This window comes from Pinus tabuliformis, chromosome 5_1, assembly GCF_031772625.1.
Source record: "Pinus tabuliformis cultivar Carrire ecotype Pingquan chromosome 5_1, CPIR1, whole genome shotgun sequence".
NCBI classification, from domain to species: Eukaryota; Viridiplantae; Streptophyta; class Pinopsida; order Pinales; family Pinaceae; genus Pinus; species Pinus tabuliformis.
Window position 1 is genome coordinate 757226816 of NC_142305.1, and position 23353 is coordinate 757250168.

Below are 23353 nucleotides of genomic sequence, written 5' to 3' on the forward strand. Positions count from 1 at the left end.
TAGAAATAAACAATATTTGCTTGAAAACGAGATTAAAACGCTAATATTTTACTTTGAACTACGTAAAAGTAATCAAAAAGTGTTTTTACCTATCATTTTACCATTTCATTTGAACTTGGTTTGTTGGAGCTTTGGAGGTGCTTTTCCCCCTCGATTTTCATCAGTTGATTTCGGGAGATTCTGTGGACGATTCTTGGCACCGTCTGGACCAGGTAGGAGCTAAACCTGAGCTTTTTCATTTCATGGTTTCCATTTTGCTTTTTGACCCTGATTCCCTGCTTTTCTGAGCCCCTGGGGTTTGAGGGATTCGTTCTGCCATCAACGCACCCTTAGTGTATCGAAACCTGCGTTGAATGCTAGCTTGTATGAAGGTAGTTTGACATTCAATGCACCTAGAACACTGTTGCAGGTGCGTTGGGTGCAGAAAGGGAATTTGTTGCACAATTTTTGATGGAATTTTTTGCCTGTTTCTCACCAAAATCAGGATCTAACTCCTCTCTTGTTTGTTTTTCAGATATTTGGGAGCAAGATGACCCTTACATGGTGAGAACGTGAGCATGAAGAGGAGGACATGATTTCCCTACATGATCCAGTTACAGTGAACGCACTGCGGAATTGTGGCTTGCTGAAGTTCTTCCGCATTTCTAACATGAGACAGCAGATCAACTTACTGCAGTATTTGCTCGATGCTTGGGATCCTATCAATCAAGTTTTCCAAATTAGGGGTAAATCTATCCCCTTGACTGCAGTAGACATCTATTTCTTGACTGGCTTGTCGAGGCAGGGTGCCCCCATCTCTTTGTCAGGTTCGGCCCGAGGAGGCGATTCTGTGAGAGATTATGTCCACCGGTATTGCAGGGAAGGATCTGAGCCGAGTAAAGACGGCAAGATCATTATCCGTGATGTCACTGACAGATCCCTTAGGACTATCCTGTTTACTTTTGGTAGGATGGCCGGTAGTGCGTCTCTTCATGTAGCCAACAGATCCTATATGCAGCATGCCTTCGAATGCCTCCAATCGAAGGTGTTCAGCTGGTGCGACGCAGTACTTCTTGTGATGAAAGAACAGTTGACCAAGATAAAGAACGAGAGGTTGAAGAACTTTGGATTCGGTTCTATTTTGACCGCATTTGCCTTGGAGAAGATACCACTGATGCAGCCGCAGTACATTGCACTCGATTTGTCTTCTCCTACTGAACCACGTATGCAGAGATGGGTTGACCATATGTCTAGGCATGCTGGCCAGTCTCAGATTTCATTTTCTGATACCTTCTTCAGGTGGTTTGATCGTCAGGAGATGGTTTATGTCGAGTATCCATATGCAGGCATGGACTTCCGGGGTGATCCAGATTTAGTACTGCCGGATGGCGAGTAGTGGGGTGCTATTGGTAAAATCTCTGACCATATTGTTGTTTACTGTTTTTGTTTATAATGTCCTTGTGCTTTATTCTATCAAGACTTTAATCAAACTCATGTGTACATGCAGATGTTGGTCCTGTTCGAGCTTGACAAAAATAAATAGGTACTGGTCAGCAATGACTGGGGAAAAATTTGGAAGAAAACTCAAAGAGTCTTTGTTGGTAGCAAGTCGCTCTTGAACATGACACTTCCAGTCCGTGTCCAAGTCGGGTTGGGTTGTTTCATTCACCGGTCACATCACCATGGTCACGCCATACCATCCAAATTTGGGGTAAATGCTTCCAATCCATCACATAAGTGTCGCCGACATGTTCAAGAGAAGTCATCCAGAGAAGCCACCTGTGTCCCATCCACTACCATACATTATACTTCATTCTTTCATGACCGCCATCCTGAACCATATATCATCAGATTGTTTTCACCTCCATCAAAATCATTTTCTCCGTTCTGTGTCATTGATGTGGGATTCATTAAGGTCCTCCTTTGACAGATCGCTTCTTGTCGACATCATCTCATTATCCAAGAAGTTGATCTAGGAACACCCCATTCAGTACTTTGAATCTTTCATGCCTCAATGGCAAGTTTCTCACTTTCGGCGATAGGTATACATCAATGACCTTCGACCGAAAGATTTTGCGTGGTGTTCGACGCCAAATCCTTTATTCACACCACGTGAATTGTACCCAGCGGAGTCGTCATTTTGTTAACGGGAAAAGTGTCTATTCAGAACGACCCTATCCCACTAAGGTGTGACAGTGAACTTAGAAACAAACAGAGAAAACTACTTTTGTATTCTCCTTTATGAACTATAAACGAAGAGGAATAGGATGAACCAACCTGTGTCTTACGCTAGTCCTTTGATCCAAACTCTCTCCTCTTTGACAACTTCCAACTACCTGCTCCCTTACTTGCCCAACTTCACCAAGTTCCTGTAAGATCATAGAAGAAGAAAACTACACAAAGACATGGATTTATATTCATAAATAGCTTAGGATCAGATTTAAGCTAAACATACAAATGTAACAAACATCAATGATACACAAGCATGTAGGAGAAACTCAAATAGTTTTATTGATATAACAAGAAGATCCAGGAGGAGTTACAACCGATGATTCCTGATCCAGCATCAAACTCCCAGCAAAGAAGCCCTTCTTCACCTCCAACAAAGCATAAATCACCCAATACTCTGATATCTATCTCAAAACCAACAACAATTCTCTACAATGTACAAAATTTCAGCCTCTGGATCTCTGGGATGAGGGATCCATATATAGATGTATGCAAAGAGGATGAGTCAGCTTATGATTTGACTAGTGTCTTCTCTCTATCAGTTCTTGCTTCCACTTGGAGACTGAGAGCCTCTTACTCGTCCTTGGTCGAACTCAGTAAGGCAAGTGTCATTGGAGAAGATTCTAGAAGCTTCCATTGTCTTTCCACCTCGCGGAATGGCACTGCCATTTGTCATTTCCCACTCAACGCACCCTGGTAGTGCATTTAGGTGCGTTGCAACGCACCTAGCTAGTGTATTTGGGTGCTATGCAACGCAGCTAGCCAGTGGAGCAGCTGAAATAATCCTGATTTGACTGATTCTGAGCAGTTTCTGGTGGAGAACTTCTGGGAGAAGCTGTAATTTGTTGACCTTGTTCCTTTAGAGGTCAGAACAACACTTTTAGGGACTTAGGATCCCTTGGTTTATGGACATTTCATGCTTAGAGCTGTAAGGCACAAAAATGTCTATAACAACTAGGGTGATAAAATGGTTGGCCAACCATATGATTACTCCCCTGAAGCTGCATTTGGACAACAACTTGAAATATGTGTTCAAAATAGTCTCCGTCGGTGACCATTCCCACTCTAAGCCCAGGAACTCATGTCAGGCACAAACTGCATCTAAAATGTAGGTGGACATGTAAATCTTTGCATGCATACCTTCGGGTGACTATTGAGCCTTCGTGACTTGTTCCTTCAGCTGATAAGCCAGTATGTCAGACCAGTTACATGGTCTTCCTTCTCTAGCCAGTTAGTCCAGTGCAATCACCCAAATCTGAGGAAAGGTTTCAGTGCTTGCTTGGCCACACAGCCGACATGAAAATATGACCAAATATTGGTACACCTTTCTTAATATATTTGTCTTATAGATCTGATTAGGTGTCATTTTGAAACAAGTTAGCTCCTTTACCCAATCCTTTAGAATGTCTCTAGAGTTAGCTCTATTGTTGGGAAAACTGAATGGTGGACTCATGACAGTCACGGGCTCTGACATCTGATACATCTGATCATAATCTCGTGCCCAAAAGGTTGCAAGCTTCATCCCACTAACACTGCTCAAGGTCATCGTCTCAGGATTAATGTGAGACGATCTAGTGAATCATGTCCGCGCATGGGAACGCGGGGTATCTGCATGCAATCCGGTATAAGCCAAACTTGTGAATGTTCATGTACACCTGCCGGTCTTTGAGGTATTCCACAAAAGTGCTTGCTAATGTTTCATTAACCTCTTGCCACTTCAGTTTGATGTCCTTGTCTAGATACAACTTCATGTCTTCATAGATTGGCAGACTAGAGGACACCTGCTCAACTATTGCTCTAGCTACAACTCCATCAGTGTCCTTTCATCCTGTTCTCTTGGAAGCCATTGAGACAGATGAACACCTAAAAGATCTAGAGACAAGAAACATGCATGGAAAGATATATGTCAGTGAAAACAAAGCAAATACGAGGAAGGATACATCACATAGCTAGGAAACTAATGAGAAAGATTGCGCAAATTTTACTGGGAGCCTGGACGACTGGCTGCCAAAATTGTGTAAAAGGAAATCTGGGCTATTTGGGAGGCAGGCCTAGCTGCTGAATCTGTGAAATGCACAATCCAGTATGGTAGCTAGCTGTTGGGATTGCGCAATGCGCAATTCCAGCTGGGAAAGACTGCTAGCTCAGGGACAAATTTGCACAACTTCTTGGGCCAAGCAGCCACTGTCCTCCATAAATGTGAAAAATAGTCCTGAAGGCCAGTGCTAGGTAGGAATGTGCATTTATGGAGAGTAAGGTGAGCCTTCCTTCCCGAGATTGTGCAATGCAACCTTGGTGAATGTAGAGTCCGGGCCAAGGTTGGGCCGACTCTCCAATAGGCAACTGAAAGAAAATAAGACAGTGAATGCATGGCGACACTAAGTGATAGAAGAAGTGATTGATAGTTCATGCAAACATGAATGAAAGATTCAGCAAATAGATCAAAATGCATGTGGGTGAGGCATTTCGTTGGTTGGGTGAACATCCGTGTAAAATAATTTCATGCATGCGACAATAATGAGATAGCAACAAAACTAAAATAGAGCTAGGAAAAGCTAGTATACATGTAAATGATAGCAAGCATTCAAAGAAATCAATCAAACAACACTCACACAAGCGAATACACAAAAAGCGATAGAAATGTTGAAAAAGACAAGTTGAGGCCACTTACCTATGAATAGCTGAGACAGATGTGTCGAAGAGTCCTAGATGTGTTGTGGGATGTCAGAGCTCCAAGATCGATGTGAATGAATGAGCTCTGATGAATCAAATAAATAAGTTTGCTCTCATGACGTGCATGCCACTAATCTAGGAAAAGTGACACTTGGAGGGAAACTTCTAAGAAAAACTTTGCATGTAACCCTCGGCTGCTAAAAATAGCTCCCTGAATCATGGGATGCCCTTTGCATGTTGCCTCTTACTATTCTAGGAAGAGAAAGTCATGCATTCATGAAAGTCAAGTTTCCTCAGTCCCAAGTGGAACTGGTCAACCAGACAGTTCATGCATGTAGCTGCTCAACTGCTTGGGAAAGATGTGCATTCCTTACTAGGAGTTGGGCTGACTGCCCATGAGGATTGCACAATTTTTGGGAAGAGCAGCTGACTTCTACCCAGATTTGTGCAAATCCTGGGTTGGGCAGCCCTGCTGAGAAAATTTTCACAAATCCTGTTGGGAGTGTTGGCTAGAAGGATTGTGCAATCCTGGGGCCCAGCAGGCTGCCAGAGAGGATTGCACAATTTATGGAGGGAAGACTTGTTGTCCTCTAGAAATGTGCAATTTTCAAGGGGCAGTTGCTCAGCCTGTAGCTGGACCAAGTCCAAGTCAACATCCTGTGAGGGGAATGGATCAATTGTGATTGACAAGCTGCCTTTATGTGAGGGAAAAATTCAAGCTTCAGTACTTGACAAAGAAAGACAAAGCATTGTGAAAGGTTGGTAGGGAGGCTCCAAAATAGGCTAAGGCAAAATTTTGGAGGGTTGTTGTACCTGCTACAACACTTGGCGACGCACTAGTAGAACTCCACCTCTCTGAATGGACCTTGTTAATGAAATGAAAGTCTAACACCTCCGGAATTATTGTTCATTTCTCAGCTCACCTTGGTTTCACACTAACTTGGTTGTAAGATGTAGCATCTTCCAAACCCTTGGTTGATTGACACACATTCCAAACCAAGGCAACAAAGTTGTCTCAATTTGGGTTGAGGGGTATATAGGTGCACAAGGAGTATAATCGTCAGAGTCTTCGATTCGTCTCTAGTGTTGCTCCACTACCAACAGGCCTGGACAGTGCCCCGGTGGAGTCACATAGGAACACAAGCATGGCTACTCTCCCAATGAGCCTAGTCGGTACCCCGGCAGAGTTACTTGCAGCACCTCTCTGCACAGGAAGCCTTTCTCTTCTTTCACCTTATTCGTTTTTCATTTTGAATTGCTTGACTTTTCAATTTTTTCATTTTTCACTGTGCATGACACTTATTCATTTCAGAGGTGGAAGAGAGATCCCAACTTATTGAGAGCAGAAGAGGTTGTTCCAACAGAGAAGTATTTTATTGCATCTCTGACGTTCTTGTTAAGGTTTCCCCCACACCTTACTCTACTTGACTGAGATGACAAGGGTTAACCTAAAAACAACTGGCTAGAGAAGGCACAAGCGTTGTGTTAGCAGCAAGGTTCACTTTGAACAATACATATTTTCCTTCAACGTATCATGGACTAATAGTAACAAGCTCATCATACAGAGGCAAGATGACAGATAACCAAGTAGTGATAGTTGTACATGCCCTCTTGTACTTTACCCAGCTTGCTTCAAGAGTCATACATGGTTCCATGCAAAACTAACCTACGAACGAAATAAGCGAACTAACAAACAACAAAGAAAAGCAAGAACAGAAGAAAAAGTGAAAGCAAAGAAAGTAAGAAAACAAACAAACAAACAAACAAGCAGACAAGGCACATAAGTGAACAAGCATGCAAGCAAACAACTAAAAGAAAACACTACTCCTAATCCTACACTAACGGTGCATGGGCATGATCATGTGAAGTGATACTTCCAATGCAGCCACCAGCGCATTAGTAGACCCATGTTGGTTAAGGCTTGGTCCGCGAGCAAGCCAGTTGTGCGAACCAACAAACAAGAAAGATATAACAATGAAGACAACCACACTTCATGTTTCAAAGTGCCCACAGGACATAAGTGAATGCAAGCGCATGGTGATTACTCTATGGACTTATCATGGTGTTGTGTGACACTATGTGCAACTTTGAAGCATAAGCACACTCTTGACTATGACATGCAAGCAAATGAAAGAAATAAATATAACTTATGTCACGAATGAGTGCTTACAATGTAAGACTCCTCCAATGCATGAGCAATGGGATCGTGCAGTTCGAGTGGAGGAAGTGTGATTTGTGTGTGAGATGGATCTTCAATGCATAGAGATGAGTGATGAGGAGCCTTAGGTGATTGAACAGTTTCATGATCGGAAGTGAGACTAACCCGAAGCGAGCAAGGGCCTGACATAACCATCAGCTCGGGTTGAAGTGCCTCGACAGTCTTGGGTGTTTCAACTTCATCATCAGGTAGATCATCATAAACTGATGGCTTCAAAATATTGACGGCGATAGAGTCATGATCGTGATAAAAAATGGAAGTAAATGGATCACGACCACCACGATCAGAAAAATCAATGAATTCTTCAGCATCCTCATGGTCAGATGAATCAAACAGAGGGGTAGATGAACAGTGAACAAACTCATTTTTTGTATCTCCGGAAAAGATAGATGAAGGATCAAGTGGATCTTCAGTGAGTAACCTATCTTCTCCATTGTTGAATGATGGACTAACATCAGGTGAGTCTTGCGAGTGATCAATAATGGGTGCATCCAAGGATGAAGGCACACATGCAAAATCATGGACGGTCGGGTTCACCAAAGGGGTTAGGAAATAATGGAGGGGGCTCGGATGGAAGGGAGCTATACTTCGTCGAACGTTGATGTTCAAGCTCCCACTCATACTCTTCATGAATGACAACAGATGTTGGTTGTGCAACACCAACTCCGTCAATGGGTTATTCCTTGTTCACAACAAGTGGAGAGTTTGGAATGGACAAACACAAGACAACATCATCTAGAGGAACACCTAAGTGTGAAGACAGAGATCGTAGACAAGAATGCATATGAGAAATCAAAGGACTCATAACCAAATTGACATGAAAATTGAGTGAAGTGATGTTGGGAGAATGTGAAAGATGAACAAGCGTATGAGCATGCTCTTCAGCATCACTTGGCAGAGGTGGAGCTGTTGAATGAGAGGAAGGCAAACAGTTAGTAGAGACAGTGCCCACATCCATATGATATTTTGCAGATCCATCAATGAAGAATGTTGAGCGAGGCTTGATTTCAAGCTTTCTCTTGGGATTGGTAGATTTCTTAAGGCAATAATCAAACCAGTCCCAAAGATAAGCAAATTTCATCTGGCTCCTAGGAGCTTGAAACTGCAAGTCACAGAAGCACTGCCAAAAATCAATAACTGATTCATGCAGAGCCCTCTGTTGCTGTAACAGTTTCTTGCCAATATTGTCTGGATCAAAATGATAGAACGTGTCTTCAGTAAGATCACATAAGTGCTAAAGTGCACAGTGTTAGCTAAAAGGCTGAGCAACCAATGAAATAGAGACTTGCGAAGTGTGTATGCAAGAAGCAAAATAGCTTGTTCGTGAGAAAACTCATCTTCCTCATGAATCATGGAAATAAAGCTATGTAAGTGCTTAGGCCAGGCCACTTCACCTTCACCATCATACGTGAAAGTGGACAAGAGTTTGAAAATCATCCCTATGATGGAGACATCTTCACGATTCAAAAAACACCGTGGGGGAAGAAGATGCAACTCTCCATGAAAGATTTGCAAAGGTTCAAAACTAGATGAGAGGACACAGCTTGCCATCAGGCCCTCCTTCTAGTGCCAAAAATTTTGACGGTGCTCGACCCGCCAACATGACAAGGGGATCTCCCAGTAAGAAGTCCCCATTAGACCTTAGACCATTTGGTGTAGGAGTCCTAGTAGTGTGTCGTAAGTTAATTCCTTGACCGCAATGTTGCATAGAGGCAAGTAAGATAACTCTGTTAGTAGCAAGGGTGTGACCACTACAGTGGATCAAGGAAGGTGTATGAGAGGTTATAACACAAAGGGGGTGGGATGAGTGTGCCCATTCACAACCTGTATCAGTACTTAGCTCGGAAGGGAACACATGAGAAAAGATGCATCACAAGCTGGAAAGCAGAGCATTCGACAATCCAAAGTGATGGTTAAATCAACAACACATTTGCAACAAGATTCATAAAATTACATATGAATCAGTTCATACACAAATAAATAATTTAAACAACATATATCATTAAGGCAACCAAAACAGTCCAACTAGAATAACAAGATATACATGAAAATGTGTTGGCTCTTATTATATAAACAAGTGTAAGTTCCAATCATACAATACATCCATGTAAACTTGCTATCCCCATTAGTGAAATGTTACAGCCACATCCCCCTGCTCCTCCAAAGAGATGTACTAGCTCTGTGCAGTGGAGAGGCCAAGGCACATTACAATACTGTCCAAGCTTTCTTCAAGGTAGTCTTAATAGAAGCTTGGCTGACCAAAAGCCTATACAATCGGTTATGAGGGAATATTTATAGCAAAGGGTGGGCTGACCCCTAACATTCCCCTTTGTGACCATTCAACTACCCTCATGACTCTTCACCTACTCTATGACTGTTACATCCACTATTGAGACTTGACTTACAGTTGATATGACTCAACATTACAATGCACATGTACCCATGTGAACAATGGCTTGAACAATCCAAAATAGACACCATTCTAACTTAGACAACTATAGAAGTCCAATTTCTTGACATCCTCATGCTGATCAACAGTAACATATTGATGCCAAGATTGGTGGCCCTTGATAGTGTTCGTGTGTTCTACTGTAACATCTTCTTGAAACCTGAACTTTGCCTCCATAGAATCAAGGTACACTACTCGGGCTCCTTTTTCCAACTCGTCTGAAAGCATGTGAATCATTATCTTCAATGTGGCCGGATCAGCAACATACTTGCACGTGATGTCTGCACTAATAGGCAAGTCTGGGCTAGTGGCTGTTCTGGAGAATTTGGTATGTACGGATAAATACTAATTCCCTAGATAAGTAGCCATATCTAGAACAACAATTTAAAATATTTTAGTCTTTTCCTATAAGAAATAGATAATATGAGAATATGAGAAGACCTACTTGTAGTTCTGCTTTCCTCTCGTCTCCTTTGTATCAATCATGCCACTCCTTCCTGTACTTAATATGCTTGAGAAGTACCTGTAAACACAATAGAAAACAAAGAATCGATCAAAGAAAAAGATATATTGAATATAAGTGAATGGAATCATATACATTTCATACATATAAGCATTATAAAACAATACAAGCATATGGGAGAAAGGTTCAAACACTTTATTAAACACAAGAAGGAATTACAACCATTGTGTTATGATTCGAAGTCATTCCTCTAGCTTGGATCCCATCCACATCACATCAAAAGCATGACAAACTTGTAGCATTACAATACTTCCTTCAAAGCCAATTCTCATAGCAACATTATCTCCTTACAATTCAACATAATCTAGTCCTTGATCACTTAGATGAGTGGTCAATTTATAGGGAGATTAAGGAGGTTTTTTCATAAATGGTGGCATTGAATGGCATTCCATACTTAGAATTAGTTCCATGGAGGAAGGGATGAGAGGATAGGATGCATATTAACTCATTTCTCATCCATTTTTGAGCTCATAGGACTTGATAAGTGAGGGAACCTTCTAGATGACTCCAAAAAGATAAGAATATTCCCAAAACCCTATGTGAATTTCACTCAAACTCACCCAGTGTAGGTGAAAGGAAGCCTAAGTGCTCTGCAGAGCACCCTGGTATGGACTTAACTTCTCTACAGCACACCCTTACATGGTCCTACCTGCGCTAGTCCCTCTAGAGGCCATTTTTGGATGTCTTCAAGTCATGAAACTCTTTGGGAAGGAGGCATTCAAAGGGGTGACTTGTTTAGGGCATGTAGCAACTAATATTAGGTTTTGATGAGCCCTAAAACACTGATCTAGATGATGGGATTGATGTACCGAAATGGATCTGTAACAGATGCCCCCTAAAGCATGAAGTCATAAAAATGCCAATGTCGAATGAAATGCTTTATGATGTGATGAGGAGGTATTGAAGTGGAAGGTGGCCTGCATCAATTACAATACATATATCATGATTTTTTATTTTTACATGAATCATTGAGGGAAGGCATACCCATGCTCAACTTATAAACTTTCATTACATGTACATAAACAGTCGTCTATAGATACAGACCCATGATTGGAATGCCTTATCAATGTGAAGCCATTGTACATATGATTTAGTACTCCTGACATCATAGCCTGGATGGATGAAACTAGATCCAAGGTCTTCTATCTCATTCAATCATTTTCTCAAGTACAAGTCTAACCATGTGAATATGTGATTTGATGTCAAACATGGGAAGACACCATCTGATTACCAACCAATGATGTAATATGTTAACAGATGCGAGAGAAATCATTGATAATGATAATGATCCTCAAGGTACTGCAGTACATTCTGCATGGTGTGAATGGGTGATTTAATGTCTAGCACCACAAAAAGTCTTTCAGTTGAAGGCCATTGATGTAAACCTATCGCCGGAAGTGAGAAACCCACCATTGATGTATGCAAGCCTCAAGGTACTGGAAGGGTGTTTCTAAGTCAAATTCTTGGATAATGTGCTGATGTCAACAAGAAGCAACTCATCGCAGGAGGGCCTTGATGTATCCGACATCAATGACACGAAACAAGTGTAGTGATTTTAGAGATGGAATTTGACTGATGACACAAGGTTCAGGAATGGCGGTCATGAAAATGAAGGTTTATCATATTGCGAAGGATGAATTTTGATGGAATGACTTCTCTTGAACCTGTCGGTGACACTAAAATGAATTTGTAGCATTGACCCAAAACAAAGTGATGGATGGTATGATAGACCAACACTGTGATAACCATCAAGCTAATAACCCAACCCAAATAGTCACGGTGATGGAGTGAAAGTGTCATGTTCAAGAGCGACCTGCTACCATAAAGTGGTTTTCCCTTTTTTACCATTTTCCCCAGTCATTGATGACCAGTACCTCTTTATTTTTATCAAGCTTGAGGAGGATAACATATGCTTGTTGTATAATTTCACCCTTCGGGTGAATCAATTGCTATTTGATGTTTTAACGAGTCTAGTGAAGGTGAAACTCGGTCTTGTCTAGATGGACAAGTTTGTCGCTATTTGATGTTTTAACGAGTTTAATGACAAAGATAACTCGGTCATTTTCATGTTTAGAGATTTTCAAAAGGAACAAAAAGGAAACTCCACAAGTTATTTTTCGTAAATTAACCTCTCAAGCCCGAAAAAGCGTAAAATAATATAATAGAGATGTCGTTTCCAATCCATTAACAAGCTGAAAAGGACAAGCACTCAACAATCTTTCCATGTTTAGAGAGTCTGAAAAGAGCTTAAAGAGGACTCCAAGGGGGTTCCTTTTCCATTTTTAACAGAGCTCGAAAGAGAGATAAAAGTGTGCTCTGTGGTCAAAGGTACAATTTACAATTGAGCACGTCGAATTCTATAAGTCAGCTACAAAACATACTCAAAATACCACAAAATGGATTAAAAATACCTGTTTCATAGATAAAAAAATGCAAATACTAATGTTTACTTTATTAATAAAAATGAAATAAACATAAAACAAGTTTTTACCATAACATTTTTACCATTTGGAACTTACCATTCAGTTTTGTGCTCTGAGCTAGTTTTTCACCTCAAACTTCATCAGCTGACTGCGAGATATTCTATGGACCATTTCTCGAGCCGTCCAAACGAGGTAGGAGTTTAACCTCTCTTCTTTATTTTTAGGTCATTCTTTTGTCATTTCGTGCAAGTTTTAGGGTTTTTTGGGGCCCCTGGGGTTCCATTTTTTCACCCTGGGATTGGCGGAGGCTTTCACATCAAAAACTGCACTGAGATAGAAGGTTGCATTCTTTGTAGTGCACTGTCTCTGTGCCTGGGCTGCACTGGGTGAGTTTTTCAAGTTTGATTTAGCTGTTTGCTCCAAACTTTGTCCTGTTTTTTGCATGGAAAGGATCCTAACTAAGCTTATTATTGTGTTTCAGGGTTTCATCGGATCAAAATGTCAATTACATGGTAAGAAAGAGAACACAAAGGATAAGATATGGTTTCCCTAAACAATCCGGGTACAGTTGAAGCCCTCAAAAACTGTGGGTTACTCAAATACTTCAAGTTGTCTAGAATGAGGCAACAAATAAAACTACTACAATTCCTTGTTCATGCATGGGATCTGACAAATCGGACTTTTCACATTAGGGACAAGATGGTTCCTATTACCATTGATGATATTTACTTTCTTACCAGACTATCGAGGCAAGGTGCCCCCATCTCACTTTCTGGATTTGCTCGTGGAGGTGAATCGGTGAGAGATTATATTAGATAGTTTTGTCATCCAGGTACATAGCCTAGCAAGGATGGGAAAATAAACATCAGGGATGTAGGTGATTTTCCTTTGAGAACAATCCTCTTCACAATTAAAAAATTGGCCGGCAGTGTGACACTACATTTGGCGAACAGATCATATATGCAGTATGAACTGGAGTGTCTAAAGCCAAAAGTTTTCAACCGATGCAAGGCTATGCTTTCTGCACTGAAAGAACAACTGACCAAGGTAAAAAGTGGTAAGATGAAGAATTTCTACTATGGTTCGATCTTAATCGCTTTTACCTTAGAGAGAATCCCATTGATGCAACCATGGCATGTATCACTGGGTGTAGCTGGTCCTAGAGATCCACATATGCAGAGGTGGGTCAAATTGATGGCTCAACATGCAAATCAGTCAACAATCATTTTTTCCACTGCATTCTTCAGTTGGCTTGATCAACAACACCTTGTCATCAAGGAGCATTCATACTCAGGGATGGATCTCTGTGGAGATCCAGATTTCATTCTACCAATTGGACAAATAAAAATTGTTTTAGATTGGTCCTGTGGGCGGATATTGATTTGATTGTAGCCGGAAAAACCATCCATAAATGAGAATATTTCGCATCCCTCACATTCGTCAATAATCTGGTCGATAAAAGGAGTAGGATAATTGTCCTTTGGACATGCCTGATTTACATCCCTATAATCGATGCACACTCAAATTGTCCCTTGTTTCTTCATGATAGGAACAATGTTGGAAATATAGTCAGTAAGAGGTATAGGGTAAATGAAGCCAGCACGCAAAAGTTTTTCAACTTTTGCTTTAATTGCAGCGGCTTTCTTTAGATGAACAGGTCGAAGTTGGCTTGACATCAGGATACATTTTGATTTTGTGTTCAACAATACTAGAGTCAATTCCTGGCATCTCCTCGTAAGACCATGCAAATATATCTCAAAATTCACGAAAGAGAGTACGATAACTATCGAGTTCTGATGGAGAACAATATTTGTCGACATGAATGTTTTCTACAACATTAGGTTTGGTCGAAATATTAATAGAAATCATTTCTTCAATATTTGATAGGTTTCGCTCAGATTCTACTATGTCTATGAAAACTGAATTTGAAAGGAAATCAACAACTGAAGGGTGGTTTAGTTCATTTGAATAATCTTTGATGTCATCTAGAAGATGGGAATGATGATGATAATCTTCCCAAGGTTCTTCTCCTATCATCATTGATTGGATGATTCCTTCATCCGTAGAATGTATATGTGAGAAAGGATCCAAAGAAGTACCATATTCTAATGAACGGTCTACCCATACAATTGGTGAAAGTGGATTTGGGTTTGCCGCACAAGCCAGAAAAATTGATTGCTATGCTAGCTCAATGGGGCTTAGCGGCATAACCTTAGTGTTACTATCAACTTCAAAATTGTTGGTAATCCTCCTTAAATCAAATGAGGTGGAGGAAATCATGTTGCAAGTCTCTACTCTTGCCACCTCCACCAAATTAGATGGTGATAGTAGCGTAAAAGTACCCATTAGGGAAGGATCTTTAAAGAGACATACTCCAACACTTTGAAGTGACAGCGGGGTTTCGTGTACCAACAGAATGCTTCCTGTAGCTTGTGAACTAGATGCAAGGAAGGCAAGCTGATTGATAATTGTGATTCCACCCTTATGAGGGAATGTTATCGTATGAAAGTACGTGGAAACCATAGCAGCTATAGCATATACCCATGGCCTTCCCAGTAAAATGTTGTAATCGAGGAGTCCGAAAACTACCTCAACTTCAACAATAATTGTTTTGCCTCCTAGTTCAATTTGCAGGTTACTCAAATTCCCACAAGGAGTATATGTTCATCCATCAAACTATTTTAACGTGGTTGGTGATCGTGATAACGGTGGTGAACCAAGTGTTTTCTAACAGCTCATTGACATAATGCAAGTAGATGACCCCTCAACAATAATAGTTTGGTGAACATTCTTATTGAAAGCTTTTACTTGAATTAGGAAAGCTAACTGCGCTGATAACTATGATGTATATCCCGCATGGTTAAAAGCCACAAGATTGGAATCCGTAGGGTCTATTCCGCCAATTGCTGACAATAAAGTTTGCTTCTGGAAGGGACAGTTTTGTAACACCTCGAGTGTCGACATAACAGAAGGTGATTGAGCAAGATATTCCACTATGTTATAGTTCTAAGTTTCTTGAGCTCAAAGGTTAAATGTTGATTTATGCACAACTCCCTTTGGTGGTTTTATTGTCAATTCTAGTGCAATATGTGGTGGAATATTTTCATATGAAGTCGAAGTCGAAGAAATAGGTTGATCAATGGCCTGGTAATTCGATGATGACAGTGTATTTCCGTAATATTTATTCCTCGTTGACACCAAAACTTTCTTTTTTTGGCTTTGTGATGGATAACATGATTACTGGGGATGTGGAAGCATGGTCTGTCACAACCAAATGTGTCTCCGGGTTTGGAAATGGATCGGTCAACACTGCAGATGTGTTAGAAGTCTTTAGAAGTTTAGAGGCTTCTAAGTGGTGTGGAAAATCTCTTGTAAAATGCTCGTCATTACAGATTAGACATAGATAACGAGGTTTCCTTGCCGAAGTAGAGGAATCAAATGATTTCTCTTGAGGGGAATTATCTTTTTTCTTCTTGTTTTTCCCCTTCTTCTTGCCTCTTGGTTGCTTTTGATTTTTGCCTTTGTCAAATGACATGGCATTAACTTTTGAAGCAAGAGTGTTTTCTGATGCATTGGTGGTTTGATTGGCAATGGCAAGAGTTTGACCAAGTGATCTTCCTACCATTTGCATGCTCGAATAACCGATCACACCATCTCTGGCATGAGAGTCCTTACTCAATTATGTAGGAGGAGGAACAGTGAAAGCTAGTTGAGGTGCATTGGCAATTTTATCGTAGAGCGTGTCGAATTGTGTGTAAATCAAATCCAAGTATTGGGCACGACTAATTACTTGCTCTTCTGTGACAATTCCACCTTTTTCCACATCCTCAGTGATTGATGGCAACAAGGATTTTATGAACCACTCAGCCAAAAGATGATCAAGAAAATATGTCTTAACCATTCAGCGATGACGCCGCCACTCATGAATATGATCTAATATATGGGTAGCAGTTGTCTATTTAAAGTTGGTTAGGAGTTTTGTTCCAATCTCATATCTGATAGGTAACTAGAAGTGGGTTAGTAATGTGGTGGCTAAAGTCGTAAAGTTGTTGAAAGAAGTTCTGTGGCAACTCAATGTACCACTTAGCAGCCGGACCAGTAAGCGTTCTTTGGAAAAGATGGAGTCTAGCCGAATCATCATTTAAGGAGTTTGATGAACACCACAAATGAAAGGTCATGACATGATTTGATGGGTATTCTCTAGGATTTCCATTGAATTGCAAAATGTTAGAAGGTAACTTATGTGGAATCACCATCCACCAAGGTTCATATAAGATTGGATCATTAGTGAGCTGATTTAAATCTAGTAATTCTAAAGTTGCTACAAATGGCAACAGTCGATTCAGGTCAGGTTTAGTATGCGCAGGATATGATGGAATTTCCTGAGCAATAGGTCTTTGCATACCAACATAGGGCATCTGCAGTTGGTAACCTTGATAAGGTTGTTATTGAACAAATTCGGCATAAGGTGGTTTTTGATAACTAGGTTGAATTTGCAATTATCCATAGCCTGCAAAGCCTTGTTGACCAGGACCTTGATAAGCTTGATACTATCCAAACCCAAGTTGAGCTTGTTGGGCAGGTCCAAATTGGGGTTGGAATTGCTGGAATTGAGGTTGTTGAAATTGGGGCTGCCACGGTTGTTGAATCAACTATTGTTGTTGTTGGTACAACTATTGTTGATTTAATGGTTATTGTTGCCCAGCAATGAAAGGTTGGCGAGGTTGTGAATAAACTATACTAGTTTAAGCTTGAGTCAATCCAAATAAGGGTATACTAACCTGAGGCTTTTGAACCCCAGACACAAGTGGTTATTGTACAACAGCCCGAGAAACTTGAACTTCTTGACCCAAAACTTGTGGTTACGATATAGAAGGACCAGTTTATACTAGTTGAGATACAATAGTTTGAACTTGTGACTGTGGTACAGTAGTAACAATAGGTGTAGTAGGAATAGTTGACACAGTTTGCATTGGTTGTGTTGGATACACAAGCCTTGGTTGAACTGGCATTGTTGGTTGCCATTGACAAACTCGAGTTCCAGGCTAACCTGAACACTAAGGGATATTTCCATATGATGGTCCGCCATAGGGAGGATAAGGTGAATAAGAATATTGCTCTCCATATGGCGGCAATCCAGTATGTAATGGATACATAGGTCTTTGTTGACTAGATTTCCTAGCTTGATATTGATATGCAGGATCAAACTGTTGAGTTCCTGTTAAAGAAGAACCAGGTAAAATTCTGGTTGAGGACATTGGTGATGACCATGGTGTAGGAGCAACCCTTGAGTGGGTTCCAGATAAATATTGGTAACCAACCGGGATGCATGATTCATCATATAGGTGCGACTCAGGTGTGGTAGAAAACATTGAAGAGGTTTCAACAAAATATTTTGTTGTAGCTGCATCAGATGATACGGTCTGGGATATTGATAGTTGTTCAGCCATAGTTAACTAACCCAAAAGTTGTCCTAAAGAATCAACGAGTACTTGAAAAGAAGCAGGATCAAATGAAGCAGTAAAATGAGGACTATGAGGGTAAAGATAAAGCACAGTTCCAAAGTGGAATGGGGTTCAAGGTGTATAATCTTCTTCCAATTATTCCTCGGCAACAATTAAACCAGGCAGAAGAACTTCATCGTCTGGTCCGTAAAAGACTTCTGGTGTTGATAAAGTGGAAGTTTCAGTATTTATTGATGTCTGAGGGGTAACTGGTTGATCATCTTCTGGTAAAGTAACAACTTCTAAATGCTCAAATTCGATGTCCAGATGTTTGGGTAAAAGAACAAAAGTTTTAGAAAGAGGTTCCTGAACAACTTCAGGTTCAAATGTAACTTTTGTTTGAACTGTGATAGGTTCTTGATTAACTTTTGGTTGAACTGATTCAAGTTCAGAAGTAATTTCTTGTTGAGCAACTGAAGTTGAGGATCAACTTCTTGTTGAACAACTTCAGTTACTGTTTCACTAGGATCAGTTCTAATGTCCTCATGTAATTGTGAAACTTCTTCTTCAGAAACGGATGTACCAGAAATGGTTGGAGTAATTGAAGTCTCAATACCTACTGAAATATATTATTTAAGTAACTTAGATGAAGAACTAGGAGTTCTTGATGTACTTGACTCAGTTAAGCAAGACCTCTTTGACCGAATAGGTGTAGCTTTGGGTGGCAAAGGCGGTTTACTCACTATTCTCCACGAACGTTAGGGTAAGGGTTGATGTTCCTCCACGATTGCTGATTAATTTTATTATCAAAAAAGAAATAAACAAAAATGGGTAATCTAGGAAAAAGGTTTACCAAGCAACTGTGAACTGTAGAATACCTCCTGGCAAACCAAGAAGTATGGGCATGCAATCTCCCCGAATGCTGTGTTCGGTGTATCACAGTGTACAAGGCATCTGACTCGGTTACCTAAGGATGGATATCAACCTAGTGTTTTGCTCCCACATATGCCCTAAGGTACGTGGAGGCCCAATCCGTATAAGTGCTATCTAATACAAAACCGCATAGTGAGAGCATTCCCATATACTTTATGTATTGTAACACCGCCCTATATACCCGAAGGTCCGCGGATGAGCTATGATATACTCACATACATGGAATGAGGTATCACACTCAGGATGTATCACAGACAAGTTAATGATAGCTACTTTGTTTTACGATGCCAGAACATGTCTCTAGCCTAGAACCACTAAATGTTTTCGTTAATGACAATGCTCCATTAGGTAAATTGATGTTAATTTTAAGTTGATCTTGCTTAGGAATTTTCCTTTCAAGTTCACCACGTGATGTATTCTAAAATTCATAGGAATGCAACTATCATGATAAGCATTATTTAATAATGAAAATCCTAGCTACTTAGGGATAGAGCAATCATATTTCTTTCAGTCAAAGAGCAAAGAGCACAATCTAATGCAATTTCCCTACACTATTCCTATGATCACACACAAACTTTTCAATGCAACATGCATGTATTTCTTTTTGATTTCCTTAATGTGAATATGAAAAAAGGAAATATGCACATACAATCAATCAATCTTTAACAAGAGTGAAGACTTTGACGACAGTTCTGCTTCGAAGGAAAAGAAGACTTTGCGACACTTTCTTTTGAACAAAGATTAATCAAGTATATTATAACTTTGACTATAGAATTATAATGACAAAGAAAACATTGAAGAAACATTAATCAATCAAGTCAAAGTAGGGCTAGACAAGGAGATAGAAGCTTGTTCTCTTAGACATAACATTCATTGGTCAATCAACAAACAAACAAATAGAGAAAAGTTGGCGAAAACACATTCCAAAGGTGGGAAATTGACCCTAGGAGGATCAGCGCAGCCCTGAATGGGAGATAGTGCACTTCAGAGCACTATCCCTAAGACAAGGGTGCTCTGTAGTTCACTTTGTCCTTCACAAGCCTACACTGGTGACAGTGAGCCATTTTAAAAGGCAATTTGACACAGTTTTGACCAAATTTTCAATGAAAAAGAGTTGAATTACAATCTATGAACACAAGTAGGGTGTGCAAGGATGTCCTAGGAGGTGGATAAGCTACTAGGAAAGAGGATCTTCTCCAGTGGAGTCGCCAATTTGTTTTGGAGAATTTGGTATCTACGGATAAATACTAATTCCCTAGATAAGTAGCCATATCTAGAACAACAGTTTAAAGTATTTTAGTCTTTTCCTATAAGCAATAGATAAGATGAGAAGATGAGAAGACCTACTTGTAGTTATGCTTTCCTCTCATCTCCTTTGTATTGATCCTGTCACTCCTTCCCATACTTAATATGCTTAAGAAGTACCTATAAACACAACAGAAAACAAAGAATCGATCAAAGAAAAATATGTATTGAATATAAGTGAATGGAATCAGATACATTTCACACATATAAGAATTATAAAACAATACAAACATATGGAAGAAAGGTTCAAACACTTTATTAAATAGAAGAAGGAATTACAACCATTGTGTCTGATTCAAAGTCATTCCTCTAGCTTGGATCCCATCCACATCACATCAAAAGCATGACAAACTTGTAGCATTACAATACTTGCTTCAAAGCTAATTATCATAGCAACATTATCTCTTTACAATTCAACATAATCCATCCCCTGATCACTTAGATAAGTGGTCAATTTATAGGGAGATGAAGGAGGTTTTTCCATAAATGGTGGCATTGAATGGCCTTCCACACTTAGAATTATTTCCATGGAGGAAGGTGTTGTTGGGAAAAGTATCCATTCAGAATGCCCCTATCCCACTCTAAGGTGTGATAGTGCCTTAGCAACAAACAAGGAAACTTATTTGAGTATTTCTTCTTTATGAAATGTAAATGAGGAGGAAGGATGTAACTAACCTGTGTCTTCCGCTAGTTTGTTGATCCAATCTCTCCTCTCTTCAGTGGCTCCCAGCTCCCTGCTCCCTCACCAGCCCAGTTTCACCGAATTCCTGCAAGATCACAAGAGAGAGAGACTACACGAAGATATAGATATACATTCATAAAAAGCTCAAGATCATATTAAGCTAAACATGTAAGTATAACAAAACATCATTGGTACACAACATGTAGGAGAAACTCAAATAGTTTATTGATAGAATAAGAAAGTCCAAGAGGAGATACAACCAAGTGAGTTCCGATCCAGCATCTACCTGCCAGCAAAGGAATCCCTTCCTCTCCTCCAACAAAGCATAAATCACCCAATGTACTAATCTCAATCTCAAACCAACAGCAATTCTCTGCAAAGTACAAAATTCCAGCCCCTGGATCTCTGGGATGAGGGATCCATATATAGATGTAAGCAGAGAGGATGAGTCAGCTTATGTTTTGACTTGTGGCTTCTCTCTGTTAGTTCTTGCTTCCACTTGGAGGTTGAGAGCCTCTTACTCATCACTAGTCAAATTCATTGAGGCAAGTGTCACTGGAGAAGATTCTGGAAGCTTCCATGGTCTTTCCACCTCGTTGAATGAGCTTGCCATTTGTCATTTCCCGCTCATCGCACCTGGGTAGTGTATCCAAGTGCGTCGCAATGCACCTAGCCAGTGCATTTGGGTGCTTTGCAATGCAGGCAGCTAGTAGAGCATCTGAATTGATCCTGAATTGACTGTTTCTGAGTGGTTTTTGGTGGAGAACTTCTGGGAGAAGCTGTCATTGGTTGACCTTGTTCCTTTAGGAGCTGTAACAACATCTTTAGGGACTTTGGATCCCTTGAATTATGGACATTTCATGCTTATAGCTGTAAGGCACAAAAATGTCTATAACAGTTGCCCCTAAAGTATGAGGCCGTTTATCGGGTGAAATGCTTTATTAGGAGGATCCGAAGTTCATTCAATGCTGGGAGGAGACCTGTAATAAGATACAATACAATACATTATTTTTCATACTGCTTTCATGATCTAGCTGAGGCAGGCATTCCCATGCTCAGCTTTATAAATTCATTTTTATGTACATAGGACAGAAAATCGTCTGATGGTAGACTGATGATTCTGATGAAATCATCATCCTGTTGGTAGGATGATTATCTGTTCTGCAATGCTGTACATGTCAATGTCTTTATTTTTCCTGAATATATATCGCAGCCCGGGTGGATGAAACTAGATCCGGGGTCCTCAATCTCGTCCGATCTTCACTCTAAGTACAAGTCGATCCATGTGAGAAATGTTTTGAAGTCGAACATGGAAAGACATCGCTTGATTACCAGTCAATGATGTAAACTGTTAACAAGCACGAGAGGAATCACCGATAATGATAATAACCCTCAAGGTACTGCAGCACAATTCACGTGGTGTGAATAAAGGACCTGGCGTCGAACACCACGCAAAATCTTTCGGTCGAAGGTCATTGATGTATACCTGTCGCCGGAAGTGAGAAACTTGCCATTGAGGCATGCAAGCTTCAAAGTACTGAAGGGGGTGTTCCTAGATCAACTCCTTGGATAATGAGTTGATGTCGACAAGAAGCGATCCATCAAAGGAGGGCCTTGATGTATCCCACATCAGTGACACGGAACGGAGCAAATGATTTTGATGGAGGTGAAAACGATCTGATGATATATGGTTCAGGGTGGCGGTCATGAAAGAATGAAGGATAATGTATGGTAGTGGATGGGACACGGTTGACTTCTCTGGATGACTTCTCTTGAACATATCGGCGACACTTGTGTGATGGATCGGTAGAATTTACCCCAAAGGTGGATGGTATGGCGAGACCATGGTGATGTGACCGGTGAATGAAACAACCCAACCCGACTCAGGCACGGAGCGGAAGTGTCATGTTCAAGAGCGACTTGCTACCAATAAAGGTTCTTTGAGTTTCTTCCCAATTTTTCCCCAGTCATTGCTGACCAGTACCTCTTTATTTTTGTCAAGCTTGAGGAGGATAACATATTCTTGTTCTATAATTTGCCCTTCGGGCAAACCTATCGCTATGTTTTAACGAGCCTAGCGATGGTGAAACTCGTTCTCGTCTAAAGACAAGTTTGTCGCTATTTATCTTTTTAACGAGTCTAACGACAAAGATAACTCGATCCTTTTCATTTTTAGAGAGTCTGAAAAGGTACGTAAAGTTAACTCCGAAAGTCCTTTTTCGTCATCTAATCCCTTAAGTCCGAAAAAGTATAAAACAATACAGAAGGGATGAATTTTCAATAGTTTTAATGAGCCGAACAAAACAAGCGCTCGATCTTTTTGTGCAATAATCCCTTAGGTCCAAAAAGATTAAAATCTAGAGGAGGGATAGCTCTTCCAGTCGCTTTAACGAGCTGGAAGGCCAAAACTTGGAAATCTTTTCATATTTTACGAGTCAGATGAAAAGAGCTTAAAGAAGACTCGTCTTTTGAGGAACGAGTGATAAAATGGGTAG